Source organism: Dermochelys coriacea, chromosome 25 (genome assembly GCF_009764565.3).
Source record: "Dermochelys coriacea isolate rDerCor1 chromosome 25, rDerCor1.pri.v4, whole genome shotgun sequence".
NCBI classification, from domain to species: domain Eukaryota; kingdom Metazoa; phylum Chordata; order Testudines; family Dermochelyidae; genus Dermochelys; species Dermochelys coriacea.
In genome coordinates, this window is record NC_050092.1 from 8,941,646 (window position 1) to 8,959,339 (window position 17,694).

Consider the following 17,694-nt stretch of genomic DNA (forward strand, 5'->3'; position numbering starts at 1 on the left):
AATTCCTGGCTCTGCCATAGACTTCCTGCGTGATTTTGGGCAAGTCACTGAATCCAGATGTGCCTCAGTTTCCCATCTGTAAAATGGGGATATTTCCTTTCTCTCATCCCATGCCTGTCTTGTTTACTCTGATTGTCAGCTGTTTGGGGAAGGGATTTTCTCTTGCTGTGTGTTTTGTACAGCAGTTTTCTGTTGGAAAAGGCTGATTCTAGGAAATGCGAACATTTTGGGAGAACGTATAGATTTCATTTAAATTTTCATGGGAAATGACTGAAATGGCCCCATTTTGATAAGGTGGAAGAACTTTGTTTGACTTTATCATTTTGATAGATGATGATATGATTGTATTAGTAAAAGTTTTCAGTTTATTAAAACAAAACATTTTCTGAATAATTCAAAAAATTCTGCAATTTCAATTTTTCATCCTGATTCAGGACGAAACCAAATTTTCAAAATCTTGGAGTGTCCTACTGGACAGAAATTCAGAATTTTGATCAGCCCTACCCCACCCCAAAGATGTCCCGATCTTGGTTGGGCCTCTGAGTTACCATAATACAAATTAATAATAGCAATAGTATTAATAGATTGTTTAAATTTGTTAGTCTGTAAGGTGCCACAAGTCCTCCTTTTCTTTTTGTGAATACAGACTAACACGGCTGCTACTCTGAAACCTGTTTAAAATTTGTGTCTAGTTGCCTAATCATTTGTGAAGAAACAGAAAAGTCCATCAGTCTGTGCAATTAATCATCCAGGATATATTGCCTATTTACCTTAATTGTAGTTATTAAAAATGCATACATAAGTCAATATTAAACTGCATTCTGCTGTTCCTAAAAGCATGCCAATATGTTGTTCATAGTGCCTTTGTTTCGGTGTCTATTTACATGTCTGTCTGTCTAATGAGAGAACAGAGCTTTAAAAACATTGTTCAGTAACTCTAGTCCTCTTGGTCCCCAGTTCAGCTGATCCCATTTCACTGGAGAATAGTCCATGTATACCAACAAAAGACATTTTTTCTGCTTCACTTGTAGAGGAAAAAAGTCTTATTTTAACATCAGATTGGTCCCTGAAGGAACAATCTGTATGGAAAACAGTGGGAAATGGATGAAGTCTGACCTGTACAATAAATGGAAAAATATCAGATACGTACAGTTTCCAGACATTGCTGCCTCCCAATAGAAATGTTAAACTGCCCTTACTGAAGTGAGAATATAAGACCAAATCTTTGCAGGTGTTATGTAGATATTCTGCATGGCTTTTGCGCAGAATGAAGTAATACTTTAAAAATCCTAAGAGGAGCAGACCTATTCTGTCTGGGTGCTTCGAATGAAGAGAGATTTTGTTACTGATCTCCAGCTGGTTGGAGTTTTATTTTGTATATCCAAACATGGAATTTGCCGTAGTGGATCAAATCACTTGGGGCTTCCATGCAGACAGTGGCCATTATCACGTCCCTCATAATTTACTTGGCTAATTATATCATTCCGTCAGGGAGGATTCCCGCCTTGCATACTCCTAATAGACGTCTGATTTACAGTCACCCCGAGGCATGGATTTGGTCACCAGACCTTTTCTTAGTTTGGCTACAAATGCAGCTTGCAACTAATGGGTAAATCTAGTGACTCGGTTTTAACACCCTGATTGAAATCTACTGATAAAAGGCACTTTAGCAAAGCTAGGTGGTCTTCATCGTCTTCACAGAGAGCAGGGGCAGAACAGGAAATTTAGACCATCCCTCCTGCCTGCCTGCCTTTTAGTAGACATGAGTCGTCCTCTCATTCCTTCCTGTATTTCATTTGCTTGGCTCCTGGGTACTTTCCTGACAGTGTGCTCCCCTCCACCGCCAACCAGGAGCAGCGCAAGAAAACCCCCACTGCCCAGAGAGCTATTTCTATAGCTATTGTTCATCGCTCTCATCTCAGCGTTGTCTTTTGTGGGTTATTTCTCTCCAAATTCGACGGCGAGGAAAGAGTTAACAGCCAGATTTGACTGTTGCATGATGGGAGCTGTGGTCCTAAAACAGCAAGAATCGTTATGGGTGTGGTTGTTCATGTTAACTCTGCCTCCTGGGGTAATGGCTGCAGCAGCACTTAGTTCTCTCTGGGAAGATTTGTTTTTGCAGGAGAAGAAGCTTTAGGGTAGTTTAGACTGATGATCAGGAACTGGGCTTGAGGCTTGGAGCAGTTTAAAGGTGGAGGAAACACCTAGGCCACGTGCAGCACAAGTTCCGTGTAAGCTCCATGCTGTTGGTTGGTTACCTTGCAACTCCTTGCGCTCTGTGCTTGATTTGCAGAGGGATCATAATGGGGGCCATGTCTTGTTAGTCATCTAGATTTTTCACCTCCAGGTGGGAAAACTTTTACTGCGTGTTTGCAGAGTGCGCTGCTGCCTGTCCTTGCTCGGTGTCTCCTGGGCATGTGGGGAGCTGAGAACAGCGTCTGCTGCTATTCACAGGTGCGGAGTGTTCAAAGACAGGTACAGTAAAGAAAATGTGCCAAAATTCTCTTCTGAGGCCTTAATGTCACCCCACAGAGTTAGGCCAGGTTCACTTAGCGGGAATGAGTCAGTGACACGTTGTTTGGAAGTAACAGGACAGCAGAGCTGACTAGATTTTAACTCTGAATTACTCCGCTTGTTTTCTTACTCTCCCCCCCCCATTCATTTTTCAGGACTCTGCTCCCTGCATCAATCCCACAGCTGTTTTATTTGGTCTGCTCTTCAGTACTTTCACCAGAAAGTGCTCCCCCGAGAGAGAGTCAATTGATGCAACCCCATGGAAAAAGTTGGGGAATTGGGACATCTGTCTCCCTATTCTTACTCAGTGGCTGTGCCTATGGGCAGAATAAACCTGGATGGAGTAGATTAGCCTAATATATGTCACAAAACATGGTGGCAATGCTGTCGCTTTTAATCTGACATTGTATCAACTTCATCCCTTGGGAGTATAATCCAGGGTCCAGGTCCTTTCCTGTTTGTCTGGACTAAATTTTTCCTCCCATAGCTTTTGACTATTGCTGGTTGCACTACCATCCTGATGCCAATGGGAATTAACCCCGTTTCCTTCCTAGGTATCATCTTCCCTATAGGTTTGAACCCCTGAATGCAAGATGGCTCATGGAAATTGTAATGGGCTTTTCAACATTATTGCAAAATCACTGGAGGTTGTTTTGGTTTTGGAGTTGATGTTTGCAGAGTTCCTCTGTCCCTAAGGTCTTTCTTCAATTTCAGCCTCCCACCCTGCTTCCTGGCCCCCTCTAGCCTCTCCACTTCCCCTGGATGTTTACAGGGACCCGAGGTGCTGAGCAGTATTTGTAACTTTCCTAATTCCACGAGATGCTTTACACCTTGATGGTCGTCTATGGACCAATCTGTATGAATGGTTTGTTCCCCTGAGGCAAATGCTTTGCTAGTTTTATTTTACTTTAATGTGCCTTTTTTACTAGTTAAGTGCAGTTTGAGAAACAGACATTAGCAGTAGACTGATTTTTCACAGTCTGTTCCTTTCCCACTTTGTTTTGGGAGAAGACATGTATAGATCCCTACACTGTGTTCTGTTACGTTAGGTAAATGTAGCAGTGGGAAATGATACTTTTAAAAATGATTTTATGGATTAACAACCCAAATGGGCCATGAAATCATTTAAAATGTACCATTTTCCACTGCTACATTTACCAAACGTGACAGAACACAGTGTAGGGATCTGTACATGCCCTCTCTGTCTCGAAACGAAATGGGAAAGGAACCCAAAATGGAAGCTTCCAAAAACCACTAGTTGCTTTTGAGAACTGAGGCCAGTTCTAATAAAGACAAATTTTCATGCTCAAAACCCTTTCGATTGTTAAAAATGGCTGAATGTAAAAAAAAAAAAAAAAAAAAAAAAAAAAAACCCTAACCAGCAAACGTACTTTTCACCATGTATGCTGTGCAGGTGTCTTGTGTTTCAGGGCTTGGCCAGTGAAAACGAAATAGTTCTACTTTGGTTTCTGGTTTTTGAACGCGCTGTGAGTAAGCGGAACGGTTGAATCCAAACAGAGAGCATTGTAATGAAATTACAAGCAAACAAATATGAAATCAATCCAGTTCATGTTACTGCAGCGTTCATAAAACTTTCTTTACCAGCCTCTGTACAAGAGAGCAAACGTCCTGCTTTTTCCAGGACTGTCACGTGTTTAAATCCTCTCTCCTGGAAATGTGAAGCCTTAAAGCAGAACACTGCTGTGTCTCTCTCATGTTCTCCAGCTCCCCTCCGCTGCTATTGTAAGCAATGGGAATCAGTTCTCTCTGGCACCCGCTGCTGGGGAGGGCAACTGCAGCAGTGCTCCCAGACGCAGGCTGATGGTACTAGCATCACCTTACCTGGCAGGATGGGGGATACAGCTAGTGGCGGCTGCAGCAGCAGCTCTGGTACCCACTGCTGGGGAGGGCAGCTGCAGCAGTGCTCCCAGACGCAGGCTGATGGTACTAGCATCACCTTACCTGGCAGGATGGAGGATACAGCCAGTGGTGGCTGCAGGAGCAGCAGCTCTGGTACCACCCAGGCTGGCAGAAGCTGAGCCTAGCCAGCTCTCTTGACAGCCCTGGCACCACCACAAATGGGGGGAGTGGGGCTTGACTCAACCAGCTGGCAGCTGCACCAGCTCAGGAGATGAGGGGGAAGGGAGGGTGCAAGGAACAGGTTGGGAGAAGGAGGAAAGCTCCATGTTACCCACTGGTGAAGGGGTGGGAAGTTACTGCCCCCACAGGGACAGGAGTCGCTCCTTCTCTCACCCAGGCCCCCAGGGGTCTTGGTTTGTGCTCAAACAGCTGATGACCTGTTCCTTCAGGTTGTACGTAACAATCTTGTCCACTTCAATAGATGGTTTTCACTTTACAGAATCACGTTTTTTTGTTTCCCTAAGCTAGCTACAGGTGGGTCTGTCTTCCAGGGCAGAAAGCAGTGGGGCGGCACTTTTGTTCCCCTCCTCTCCCCTATCGTGGCCCTGCCCCCCCCCAGCATTTTCTGCCAGAAATAGGGCGGTAGCTGTTGTGTCTTTAGTGACACTGATACATGGGTTATCTGGTCTGAAGATCGCCTGAGACCTCTTGTGAGGGGCTTTAGTCCAAAAAGGCTGTGAATGGAGGTTCAGAGGTCGCCTGAGGACCTTACAGTTGTTTTTCCCCTGAATAAGAAAATGTGTTTTTCCATAGAGAGAATGATGATTGCTTGGAGTTGGTCTCTCCTCCCCTCTGTGCCTAGGACCGTCCCAAACCAATGAACATTTCTTGATGTATTTCTTCTCCTTTGCGCCCGACATCTTCTTGCCCAGTGCTACTGATTACAGAGGAGAAGCCCCACCTTCTGCAGCCTGTTACCCCCGCTGGAGCAGGAGGAGAGGCGTTCCCACCTTCTCCTCCCTAGCAGCTGAATGTGTCTCTTTCGAGGCTTTTACTTTGCATTTGATCGTTGCCCTTGAAAAGGCAGTCACAATACAGTGAACATGTAAAGCCCGCTCCTGCTCCTAGTGAAAGCGATTCCATGTCCATGGAGGATTGTGTCCTCGGTTTAGGTGTTATCAATTATCCTATTAGTAATTCTGCCCTGGATGTGAAATGTTTTACCAAGTTTGTTGTGTTGGCCTTAGTAGGAATGACATCATCTTCACATGCAGCCAGGCAGCTGTGTCCAAACGTTCAGAAATTAATTACATAGACTTATGTAACAGGGAATAGAATAGGGATTTTTGATCATTTGGGTATGTTGTATTTTTCCTGGAAGAGGATTTATTGTTCTGAGTAAACCCAGGATAGATTCAACCCTTGTGTAGCCTATTAATCTAAGATGGCCATCTGCGTATATAGGAGTGTATGTTCATGTGCAGTATGTATACACTGTCTGCATACACAGATGGATAGATACTAGTTTTCTACTCAAATATCTGTCTTTAATAACTAAGAAAGTCTGAGTGTCTTTCCAGAGATAGTGATTAGATAGCAACATAAGGATTTAATCTCTGTACAAGTTGTAAAGGGATCTAGAGTTAGCTATTTATGGTATGGCTGGCTGGATAAATAGATTAGAAAAATAGGCAGATTAAAAATGGACTGGAATGAACAGATTAGAGAGATGGCTAGAGAGAGCGCTATTAATAAATGGAGATACATAGCTGTTGGTCAAGCCTCCAGCCCTTTGCTAGTTTTGAAAGGATCTAGTGATTTATTATCACTGTGGACGGTTCACATAAGCTAAAGATCAAGACCAGTGTGTATACCTGAGTGATATTCAAAACATTCACCCCGTTCCTAGAAGTAGATGCAGCTTGTTGTTTGGAACTAGTTTATAAGATGCTTGTGGCTGCATGCTTAGGAAATGTATACACATCCGTGAGTGCATGAGCAACAAAAACCTCTCTCCATTAGCCCCTGCCGCTGCTTCTCGAGTTTCCTTTTTTATTCTGTATCTTTGGGACCCTGTCCATCGAAATAGGGCATATCGTCCTTCTATTTCCCACCAGAAAGCGGTGCTGAAGAACAGCAAAGACAGACCTGACATGCCCTCCTCTTTTCATCTTAGGTCTGTTGTCCCCTCTGCCCTCCATCTGTATACATAAGTAGCAGCTTTCCTAGCACCACATTTAAATAATCTCTATTACAGCACTAGTTCTTACTAGAAATTAAAGGTGGGCCTAAACCGGAATTCGGGATTCAAACTTGGATTTGGGATTTACGATGTCTGCTATGGCCAGTCCCCTGGATCTGAATGCTAAGCCAGGGGTGCATGAAATGCGGATCAATATCTTAAGTTCCCAGATGGTTTGGTGTATGCAAATCCAGTGACTGGATTCAACCCGTTGTAGAGCTAGGTCCAGATCTGGATTTGGGATTTTGTTTCAGGGCCATCCATATTAGAAACGTGCTAACAGTTTCCAGGGCCAAGTGCAGGTGCTGCCAGATGGTTTCAAGAGGCTGGTCAATTTGCCCATGTCAGCTCAGCAGCTGAGCTTCTAACATGCTGTCAGTTTATACGGCTTTTCCAGTGAAGTCAACAGTTGGTTGTGACTATTCACTTTGGTAGCAGTGAAGCAGGTAATAAAGGCATCTATGCTTCTGCTAGGGCAGACAAGCACAACTTCCGGGTTGCTCTGTGCTTTACAGGATTAGTGACAAGTAATGGCAAGGATCCTGAAGGCAGCTGGAGTTCTGGCTTCTAAGTTTGCCTTGGAGCAGTTGAAGGCCCTATACCAGGGGTTCTCAAACTGTGGGTTGGGACCCACTTTGGGGTCCCGAACCCATTTTAAAAGGGTCACCAAGGCTGGTGTTAGACTTGTTGGGGCCCAGGGCCAAAGCCGAAGCCCGAGCCCCACCGCCCAGGGCCGAAGCCAAAGCCCAAGGGCTTCAGCCCTGGGCAGGGGGGCTACGGTTCCGTGTCCCCCGGCCCAGGGCAGAAGCCTTTGGGCTTCAGTTTTGCTTTCTGCCCCCCTTTTCCCCCTGCCCAGGGCAGCAGGGCTTGGGCTTTGGTTCCCCTCCTGGAGTTGTGTAGACTTGTTGTCAGAAGGGGGTCATGGTGCAATGAGGTCTGAGAACCACTGTCCTATACAGATTTCAGAGTAGCAGCTGTGTTAGTCTGTAATCGCAAAAAGGTACTTGTGGCACCTTAGAGACTAACAAATTTATTTGAGCATAAGCTTTCGTGAGCTACAGCTCACTTCATCGGATGCATCCGATGAAGTGAGCTGTAGCTCACGAAAGTTTATGCTCAAATAAATTGGTTAGTCTCTAAGGTGCCACAAGTACTCCTTTTCTTTTTGTCCTATACAGAGTAAGGGTGGGCTAGTGGTTTAGTGGTTGGATCATGGGACTGTACTAGAGCTGGTTGGGTTTTTTATTAGACAAGTTTTCATTGAAAAAAATGCCAGTTTGTTGAAACTTAATCTCTTTGTGGGAAAGGGTCAGTTAGGAGGGTTTTCTTGACTCAAAAAAAAGTTGAAGAAAAGGTTTTTAAGTTGTCGAAATATTTAGTTTTGGCATCTCTTAAAATGAAAATTTTCTGGTCTGAAATGACTTTTTTTTTGTTTAGAAATTTAAGCAGATTAGAGTAGGAAAAAACAAAACAAAAATGGTTGAAGTCCAAACGAAACATTTTGCCTTGACCCAAACAGAAATTTGTTTTGAATTTTTGGTTTGTGAAAATTTGAGTTTTTTTGACCTTCTTTTGGTCCTCATTCAGGACAGGAAAAAATGATTTCTCAAAAAATGTGTGGGATGAGGAAACTGGTTCCTGCCCTGTCCAGTCTGGACTCCTGGATTCTTATTCCACAGCTGTGCTACTGACTGCCACATGTCCCGTATGGCCTCCTTTTCACCCACTTCCTGCAGCTTCTGCTGAGTGCAGTGAAATGGTTTTGCAGCTAGCCTGTGAGGGTGGTCCTCAGTGGGTTGCAGTGCTTGGGTTGTTTCATCCTGCTCTTGTTTGGTTGTGCTTCGGGGGAGGGAGAAGTGACACTTATTTTGGTTACGCTGAGTCCATGGCATACCTGCAGATGTAGAACCACAGAAATTCTAGTGCTACAGTTAGACCCCCTGTTCAGGCTGCATTTTATGACTCTCCAGGAAAAGAGTCTGCTGCTCATTCTGGCGACCTCATTAGTGAATTTAGGAACAGTCTTGCCTCGTCCTCTCCCCAGGGCATGGGTTAGATGAGTTAAGAAAACAAACTTCTCTGACTTGAATATATTTACTTTTTCTATTTTAGTTCTACACCTATTTGATTTCTGATTTGGGGGTAGTAGCCATTACTAAATTCGTTTAGGAAAAAGCTATTTGTTTCCCTTACTCTGCCTACTTTTCTCAGTATAATTAAAGAGCACTGTTACACGCAGGTTTCAGAGTAGCAGCCGTGTTAGTCTGTATTCGCAAAAAGAAAAGGAGTACTTGTGGCACCTTAGAGACTAACAAATTTATTAGAGCATAAGCTTTCGTGAGCTACAGCTCACTTCATCGGATGCATTTGGTGGAAAAAACAGGGGGGAGATTGATATACGCACACAGAGAACATGAAACAATGGGTTTATCATACACACTGTAAGGAGAGTGATCACTTAAGATAAGCCATCACCAGCAGCAGGGGGGGGAAAGGAGGAAAACCTTTCATGGTGACAAGCAAGGTAGGCTATTTCCAGCAGTTAACAAGAATATCAGAGGAACAGTAGGGGGTGGGGTGGGGGGGAGAAATAACATGGGGAAATAGTTTTACTTTGTGTAATGACTCATCCATTCCCAGTCTCTATTCAAGCCTAAGTTAATTGTATCCAGTTTGCAAATTAATTGCAATTCAGCAGTCTCTCGTTGGAGTCTGTTTTTGAAGCTTTTTTGTTGAAGGATAGCCACTCTTAGGTCTGTAATCGAGTGACCGGAGAGATTGAAGTGTTCTCCAACTGGTTTTTGAATGTTATAATTCTTGACGTCTGATTTGTGTCCATTCATTCTTTTACGTAGAGACTGTCCAGTTTGCCAATGTACATGGCAGAGGGGCATTGCTCCCACATGATGGCATATATCACATTGGTAGATGCGCAGGTGAACGAGCCTCTGATAGTGTGGCTGATGTGATTAGGCCCTATGATGGTGTCCCCTGAATAGATATGTGGACAGAGTTGGCAACGGGCTTTGTTGCAAGGATAGGTTCTTGGGTTAGTGGTTCTGTTGTCTGGTGTGTGGTTGCTGTGAGTGTTTGCTTCAGATTGGGGGGCTGTCTGTAAGCAGGACTGGCCTGTCTCCCAAGATCTGTGAGAGTGATGGGTCGTCCTTCAGGATAGGTTGTGATCCTTGATGATGCGTTGGAGAGGTTTTAGTTGGGGGCTGAAGGTGATGGCTAGTGGCGTTCTGTTATTTTCTTTGTTGGGCCTGTCCTGTAGTAGGTGACTTCTGGGTACTCTTCTGGCTCTGTCAATCTGTTTCTTCACTTCAGCAGGTGGGTATTGTAGTTGTAGGAATGCATGATAGAGATCTTGTAGGTGTTTGTCTCTGTCTGAGGGGTTGGAGCAAATGCAGTTATATCGTAGAGCTTGGCTGTAGACAATGGATCGTGTGGTATGATCTGGATGAAAGCTAGAGGCATGTAGGTAGGAATAGCGGTCAGTAGGTTTCCGATTTAGGGTGGTGTTTGTGTGACCATCGCTTATTAGCACCGTAGTGTCCAGGAAGTGGATCTCTTGTGTGGACTGGTCCAGGCTGAGGTTGATGGTCGGATGGAAATTGTTGAAATCCTGGTGGAATTCCTCAAGGGCTTCTTTTCCATGGGTCCGGATGATGAAGATGTCATCAATGTAGCGCAAGTAGAGTAGGGGCATTAGGAGAGGAGAGCTGAGGAAGCATTGTTCTAAGTCAGCCATAAAAATGTTGGCATACTGTGGGGCCATGCGGGTACCCATCGCAGTGCCGCTGATTTGAAGGTATACATTGTCCCCAAATGTGAAATAGTTATGGGTGAGGACAAAGTCACAAAGTTCAGCCACCAGGTTAGCTGTGACATTATCGGGGATACTGTTCCTGACGGCTTGTAGTCCATCTTTGTGTGGAATGTTGGTGTAGAGGCTTCTACATCCATAGTGGCTAGGATGGTGTTTTTAGGAAGATCACCAATGGACTGTAGTTTCCTCAGGAAGTCAGTGGTGTCTCGAAGATAGCTGGGAGTGCTGGTAATGTAGGGCCTGAGGAGGGAGTCTACATAGCCAGACAATCCTGCTGTAAGGGTGCCAATGCCTGAGATGATGGGGCGTCCAGGATTTCCAGGTTTATGGATCTTGGGTAGCAGATAGAATACCCCAGGTCGGGGTTCTAGGGGTGTGTCTGTGCAGATTTGTTCTTATGCTTTTTCAGGGAGTTTCTTGATCAAATGCTGTAGTTTCTTTTGGTAACTCTCAGTGGGATCAGAGGGTAATGGCTTGTAGAAAGTGGTGTTGGAGAGCTGCCTAGTAGCCTCTTGTTCATACTCCGACCTATTCATGATGATGACAGCACCTCCTTTGTCAGCCTTTTTGATTATGATGTCAGAGTTGTTTCTGAGGCTGTGGATGGCATTGTGTTCTGCATGGCTGAGGTTATGGGGCAAGCAATGCTGCTTTTCCACAATTTCAGCTCGTGCACGTCGGCGGAAGCACTCTATGTAGAAATCCCGGCTGCTGTTTCGACCTTCAGGAGGAGTACCCCCAGAATCCTTCTTTTTGTAGTGTTGGTAGGAAGGTCTCTGTGCGTTAATATGTTGGTCAGAGGTATGTTGGAAATATTTCTTGAGTCGGAGACGTCGAAAATAGGATTCTAGGTCACCACAGAACTGTGTCATGTTCGTGGGGGTGGAGGGGCAAAAGGAGAGGCCCCGAGATAGGACAGATTCTTCTGCTGGGCTAAGAGTATAGTTGGATAGATTAACAATATTGCTGGGTGGGTTACGGGAACCACTGTTGTGGCCCCTTGTGGTATGTAGTAGTTTAGATAGCTTAGTGTCCTTTTTCTTTTGTAGAGAAGCAAAGTGTGCGTTGTAAATGGCTTGTCTAGTTTTTGTAAAGTCCAGCCACGAGGAAGTTTGTGTGGAAGGTTGGTTCTTTATGAGAGTATCCAGTTTTGAGAGCTCATTCTTAATCTTTCCCTGTTTGCTGTAGAGGATGTTAATCAGGTGGTTCCGCAGTTTCTTTGAGAGTGTGTGGCACAAGCTGTCAGCATAGTCTGTGTGGTATGTAGATTGTAATGGATTTTTTACCTTCAGTCCTTTCGGTATGATGTCCATCTGTTTGCATTTGGAGAGGAAGATGTCTGTCTGTATCGGTACGAGTTTTTTCATGAAGTTGACAGATTTCCACTGTCCTACAGACAGACCTAAGAGTGACTATCCTTCAACAAAAAAGCTTCAAAAACAGACTCCAACGAGAGACTGCTGAATTGGAATTAATTTGCAAACTGGATACAATTAACTTAGGCTTGAATAGAGACTGGGAATGGATGAGTCATTACACAAAGTAAAACTATTTCCCCATGGTATTTCTCCCTCCCACCCCACCCCCCACTGTTCCTCAGATATTCTTGTTAACTGCTGGAAATATCCTACCTTGCTTGTCACCATGAAAGGTTTTCCTCCTTTCCCCCCCCCCCCCCCCGCTGCTGGTGATGGCTTATCTTAAGTGATCACTCTCCTTACGGTGTGTATGATAAACCCATTGTTTCATGTTCTCTATGTGTGTATATCAGTCTCCCCTCTGTTTTTTCCACCAAATGCATCCGATGAAGTGAGCTGTAGCTCACGAAAGCTTATGCTCTAATAAATTTGTTAGTCTCTAAGGTGCCACAAGTACTCCTTTTTTTTTCTCTCCAATAGGTGACCCTTAACTGGCCGGCAGCATCTTTTGGGGGTGCAACTGAAAGATTGCTTTGGTGGGTAGTCCATGCATGAGGGTGCATTCAGTCAGCATGTGATGGAATGCTGTAATGTTAAACTTGCATCTCCAGGTGGCCGTGTCTATGAGCTGTTCTCAAGTGCTGGTGATGCTTCACCAGCTAGATTGGAGTTAAGGAAGAAGAATTCGGAATTGACCTTTGGAAGCAACATAAATAGATCATTATGTTTAAAGGAGAAGAGACAGGCAATAGAGATGGTTTAGAGACTCATTTATTAAACGAGGGAAAGTGTCTCTTCAGGATTTGCATATAAATGGTTACATAATTGTTGCTGCAGAAAATGTCTTAAAGTCCACTGGCGGCTGAGCAAAGCTCCCACCTCAGAACAAGACCATGTGTGGTTTGGAAAACAAGTCTCAGTAGCTGTTGGAATAATCTTAGCTTCTCAAAGATGAGGACCGTGATTTCCATGCCGATGCCCTGGATATATGGAAGGGCCTGGGGTTTAGTGTAGCAAAGTATTTCAGATGGGTGCTTTGGGGGCTGCGGCCATATTAACTGGAGTGATGTGGAGTGAATCCTTCAGGGTTAGGGACTGAAATGTGCCATGGCCTTTTCTTCAAGAAATAAATTTGCAGCTTAGCCTGCTCGGCTGGAGGTGGTTTTGATTTCCACGCTGGTCACATCCCCATTCTCCTGCTTTTTCTTGGCTGGCCAGTCTGCCTTTAATAAGATCCTGCCACCAAGATCCCCCCCTGTAAAGCCAGTATATTTAATAACCCTTCTCCTGGCATAAGGAATTATGCCAGTGTAGATCACTAGCGACTGTGTTGAGATGCTGCTTTGGGGTACAAATATTGCTGGCAATTATTTACTTTATTCATATATGTGCTAAGATAGTTAATCAACTCACTGTCAAAGCTGACATTAAAAAGTGATGCACAACCCTCTTCCTGGGGATCAATAGTAAGTGGCTAGCCAAAACCTCCCTGAGTGCCTTGCTGAAAGCTGATTTTAATGGCCCTAAAACTAGGATTTTGTTTATAAAAATACGAATGTGAGCTAGCAAGTTTCAGGCTACTGCAGTCTGACAGTAAATCCTGAAAACTTGGGTTTGTAATGAAGACTCAAATTCCACCTCGATCATTCCAGCAACAAGTACCACTGTAACACCATAGATAGTGCATTATGCATGTCTCATACTCTAGAATAATTTACGCTCAATCAAACCTGAAGAATGTCAATCTGTTGTATTCAGAGTCAATGCATTAGAATGTAATTTCAGAAGCTCATGAACCCAAGTAAAATGTTACTTCAGTTAGGCTATTAAAGGCAGATTTCTGCATGTATTCATTTAGTCTTTGCTTCCCAGAGGTCCAGAGCAGCCTGGGCTCAACAGAGAGAGTATAAAATCTATGCTGGTTATCTTGCATCATAAAATGAATCCATGGAAAGATTTGCAGTGTGCATCAATACAAGTTATGCCTGGTGAAGTCAAGTTTTCCAGACAGGAAGTTTTTCGAGGGCTGAGAGTATGTCTTGGAGGGTCCTCCATTACCCCTGTTTTCCTCCCCTGCGAATTCGTATTTGGCATCTTCTCTTCATGTATTGCTCTCCTTTGTTTTTGCAGCTCTGAATGGGATCCTGAATATGTTTCTAAAATAGGGACGGCATAGGTCAGCTCTGAAGGATCACAGTGTCTTCCACCTGTCCCAAAATGGTATGGAGCTTTGTGATTTCTCCCAGTCCTTCTGGGGAGGGAAGAAATACTGATCTATATTGTTTGGGTTTCCAGGCATGGATCCAAGTGATCAGTCATGCTACTAGTTTAATTGCAAAGAGATGGCAGAGTGAAACTTACTGGCAATGGTGACAAAATTGATAGTGGAAACCAGGGACCACCTGCTACATCTGAGGATCGGAGAGAATGTCCATGACCAGGCAGAATCTCTCATATCTCCTTTCAAATCTCAGTTCCTTTTTCCTCTTCATTTTGTTTAAGTGGAGAAGGGATTTGCATAGATTCCACACTAGAACACCAGTGTCTGCTAGGCCATTCTCGCAATTGATAATTCTCTGGGTCACAATGGCCTTCTTTACATCTTTCTTCTTTTCACTTATGCTTGGTGCTCCTGGTATGTGGGTTACACTATAGACAGGAATTTGGGTTGACATCATCTCTACCATTGGAGAACGTACACCCTTCACGTAGATTTCCTCTCAACTGGCCTTTCCTAAAAGTTCTATGGCCCCATTGGTTTGGCGTGGATGAGTCTAGTGTAAGCAGGACTGCAAGATGGGAAAGGGATAGTCCTGGTCAGAATTTTTCACTGAGTGAATAATTGATTTTTTCATTCAGTCACTGAATGAAAAAGACTCTTTCAAAAAAAATTATTGTTGTTTTGGAATGAATTAAATGGTTTGTTTGACCCAAAACTTTTTTTGGGTTATTGTTTCGTTATGTTTCCATGTTTTACCCTTTTAAAATATTTGTAAACAAATCTAACTAAATTTCTAAACAAAACATCATTTTGAAATGAAAAGTTGAAACATTTCATTTAGAAAACATCCAAACTGTTTTGAGTTTTTCAAAAAAAAAAAAAATTCATGCTAAATTTGGGCTGAATTTGTGAATAGTTTTGGTCTCCCTGAAAGTGCATTTTTCAGTAATTGATTGAAAAATGCTGCCCAGCTGTTGTCATAATGCTTTTGTTTCTTGTTATTACAATGTAACATTTGGAATGAAGATGGGTGTTGAAGTGCTGCAATTGGGAATATCACCTCTGCTGTATTTTGTATGTGTGGAATCAGTTTAGTACAAGACTTTCCTGCTTTTATGGGCTTTGCTCTTATAATGAAGAGATTTCATTTTACATTTGCTTTTCTAAATGGCTTCCTTTGGTAGCGATTGTTTTTTGGAAAGGTTTACTTATTTCCCAGCTGCTGTTCCAATTCTCTGTAACATTCACTTTACGGTAGTTTGTTTGGTACCTACTTATTCTGCGTTCAATAGGAATTTTTACATTTCGCAATATGGGAGATGGTCATGCCATCTCTGAAAAGATGGAGCAGAAATAGCAGGCTGAAGACTGATGATGAAAACGATTAGAGGCATAGAGAGACTTCAGTAATAGTGGAGGAAAAAAAGGGACCGTTTTAGTGCAGAGAAGGAAAATTGGAGATTCCTTTTTGCCTTCTGATAATACAGTAAAGGGACATTTGAAGTACACAAATTTATAATTGATGAAAAGAAACACTTTCCTTTTACACAATGCCTAGCTTGTAGCCTTGAGTTCCAAAGGTTGGTTTTATTAGAGTCCAAGAGCTCACTAGGAGTCAAAGGATTATGAGCCATAAACATGTCTGAGGATATCCAGGTACAATAGACAGGATTCAAAATGGGGGAGATTTTCCTTATGTCTTTTTTTTTTTTTCCCCCCCCTCCAGATCCTCTGTGCTAGTTCAGAGGTTTATGGTAAATCTCCGCCAGCAGCTGGAGACTATACAGTGTTATTCCCTGTCTGGGAGGAGTTTGTCAGCCAGATACTTGGAAAGCAGGTCTGTAATAACTTGCTACCTTTTCCCCCTGTAAACTTAATCTGAACCAATATGCAGAATGAGGCTAGTCTGAATGGGGAGGAGGGTCAAAGTAGGCTTCTGTGCACCTCTTGGTGAGGCTAGCCTCCCACAATGGGCTGCAGGATGTTCCTCTGGGCACTGCATCTACCAAGGTCTGGACTTCCACACTGCTGTTTGGAAAAGGTGCTGTTCCCCGCTCCTGCTGGAAACAGTAACAACTCAGTGAGCCAGCAGATGCATCCCTTCTAGCTGGAGGGGATCTCGCATCACTTCCCTGTCTGTCTGCTGGCAGGGAAGAACTACATCCAAGCACCTGGAATGGCAGAGGGGATCGAAGAGATAAACTCTTGCTTCAGGGATTATGCCCCAAATATGGGGAGTTGGGAGGAAAATTCCCCCATGGTCAGGTTATTCCAAAATTGTCCATAATGAGGATGCTGGCAATTGTCTATGAAGCATCTGCTACTGGCTCAACCCAATTATTAGACTAGATGGACCGCTGGTCTGTTTTGCTATGACAGCTGTTCAGAGCCCCAGTAAGCGCTACTGGTATTCAGGGCTGTTACAAGTTTAATGATAGTCCCTCTTTCTCCTCTCTCCATTTCTTTTATTACAAGAAAAAAAACAGAGGCAGGCAAAGTACTGACTGGCGAGAGGTCCCGGACATTTGGCCATGTGTCAGGCTTGACCCTGAAGAGGCTGCACAGGTAGGCTCAGTCCTAGCTCCTCTTTAAAAGTGCTTTGTCCTTTGATAATACTGTACCTGGTGCAGACAAAAATGTTCAAGGTGTCCAAATTACAGGGCTCTTCTCTGGGGCCAGGAACTTGCCTATGAAAAGTAGGCAGCAGCTTCTCATCTCCCTCTTCCTGTTCTCAGCTGTCAGTATCGCCTCATGGTTTTATCCATGAGACGCAGGTTATCTCCATCTGGGACGCCTGCCTTTTCTCCAAGTGGAGTAGCTGTGCCAGGCTGCCATCCCTCTGGAACGTCCTCCTCTAGCTAAGTGCTTGAGAATCCACTGCTTTGCATTTGTTCTAGAAATTGTGCTCGCTAATGAGAGAACAAACCTCCATCTGCTGAACTGGCCTGAGAGCAGATGATTGCAAGTGCATTTTAATTCCTTCCCAGCCCCTTGGTCACTTCTCCCTGAGAATGACTGTTCTTTCCTACTCTGAGTTGCTTCTTGCTGGGCATGTAAAAACCTGATTGAGTACACCTAAGGGGATGTTGTTCGAACATGAAACACCAGTGCATTGATGTGAACTATTAACTTTCACTCCAGGAAGGGTAACTAAATCATCCCTGCATACTAGATCATGGCTGTACAGTACCAGCCCACAGGGGCTCTGATTCTTGATTGGGGCTTGTAATGTAAATAATAAGTAACACCTGCATCCTTTCTGTCACCCCATATTCATCACCAGATCCATTGCAAGGCCTGCTGTATCATCCCCATGCTGCCCTTGCAGTGGGACGGGCATTCTTTTACAGCACTGCCCTCAGCTGCCTGGAGCTCTTTCTCTGCTCCCATGTCCTCTCTGTCTCCCCCAACCCATGCCTTTCACTTTGGCTTACAGTGAAGCTGCTCTGTCCGTTGGTTAGATATTGTGCACTAGGCTTGATGGGCACAGGGTGCCAGCTGCCCATGAGTGTGGGGCGCTGGTGATCTTAGGCAGCCTCCCTTGGGTAAATGATTGGAGAGGGAAGCTTCCCTTCTGCCTCGGTGCTCTCCCTGTCCTACACGTTTGTGG

The 17,694-nt window shown here is 44.1% G+C and overlaps 1 protein-coding gene across 3 annotated transcripts in view; it reads left to right on the top strand.

The window, feature by feature from the left end:
- KDM4B (lysine demethylase 4B) overlaps positions 1-15,921 on the top strand; it is a 224,851-nt gene extending 208,930 nt beyond the window's left edge. For all 3 annotated transcript variants that reach the window (XM_038383771.2, XM_043502583.1, XM_038383772.2), the window contains 2 exons: positions 13,994-14,083; positions 14,159-15,921. The gene's annotated coding sequence lies outside the window, so the exon portion shown is untranslated. The remainder of the gene's footprint in view (positions 1-13,993; positions 14,084-14,158) is intronic.
- The last annotated feature ends 1,773 nt before the right edge of the window (positions 15,922-17,694 follow it).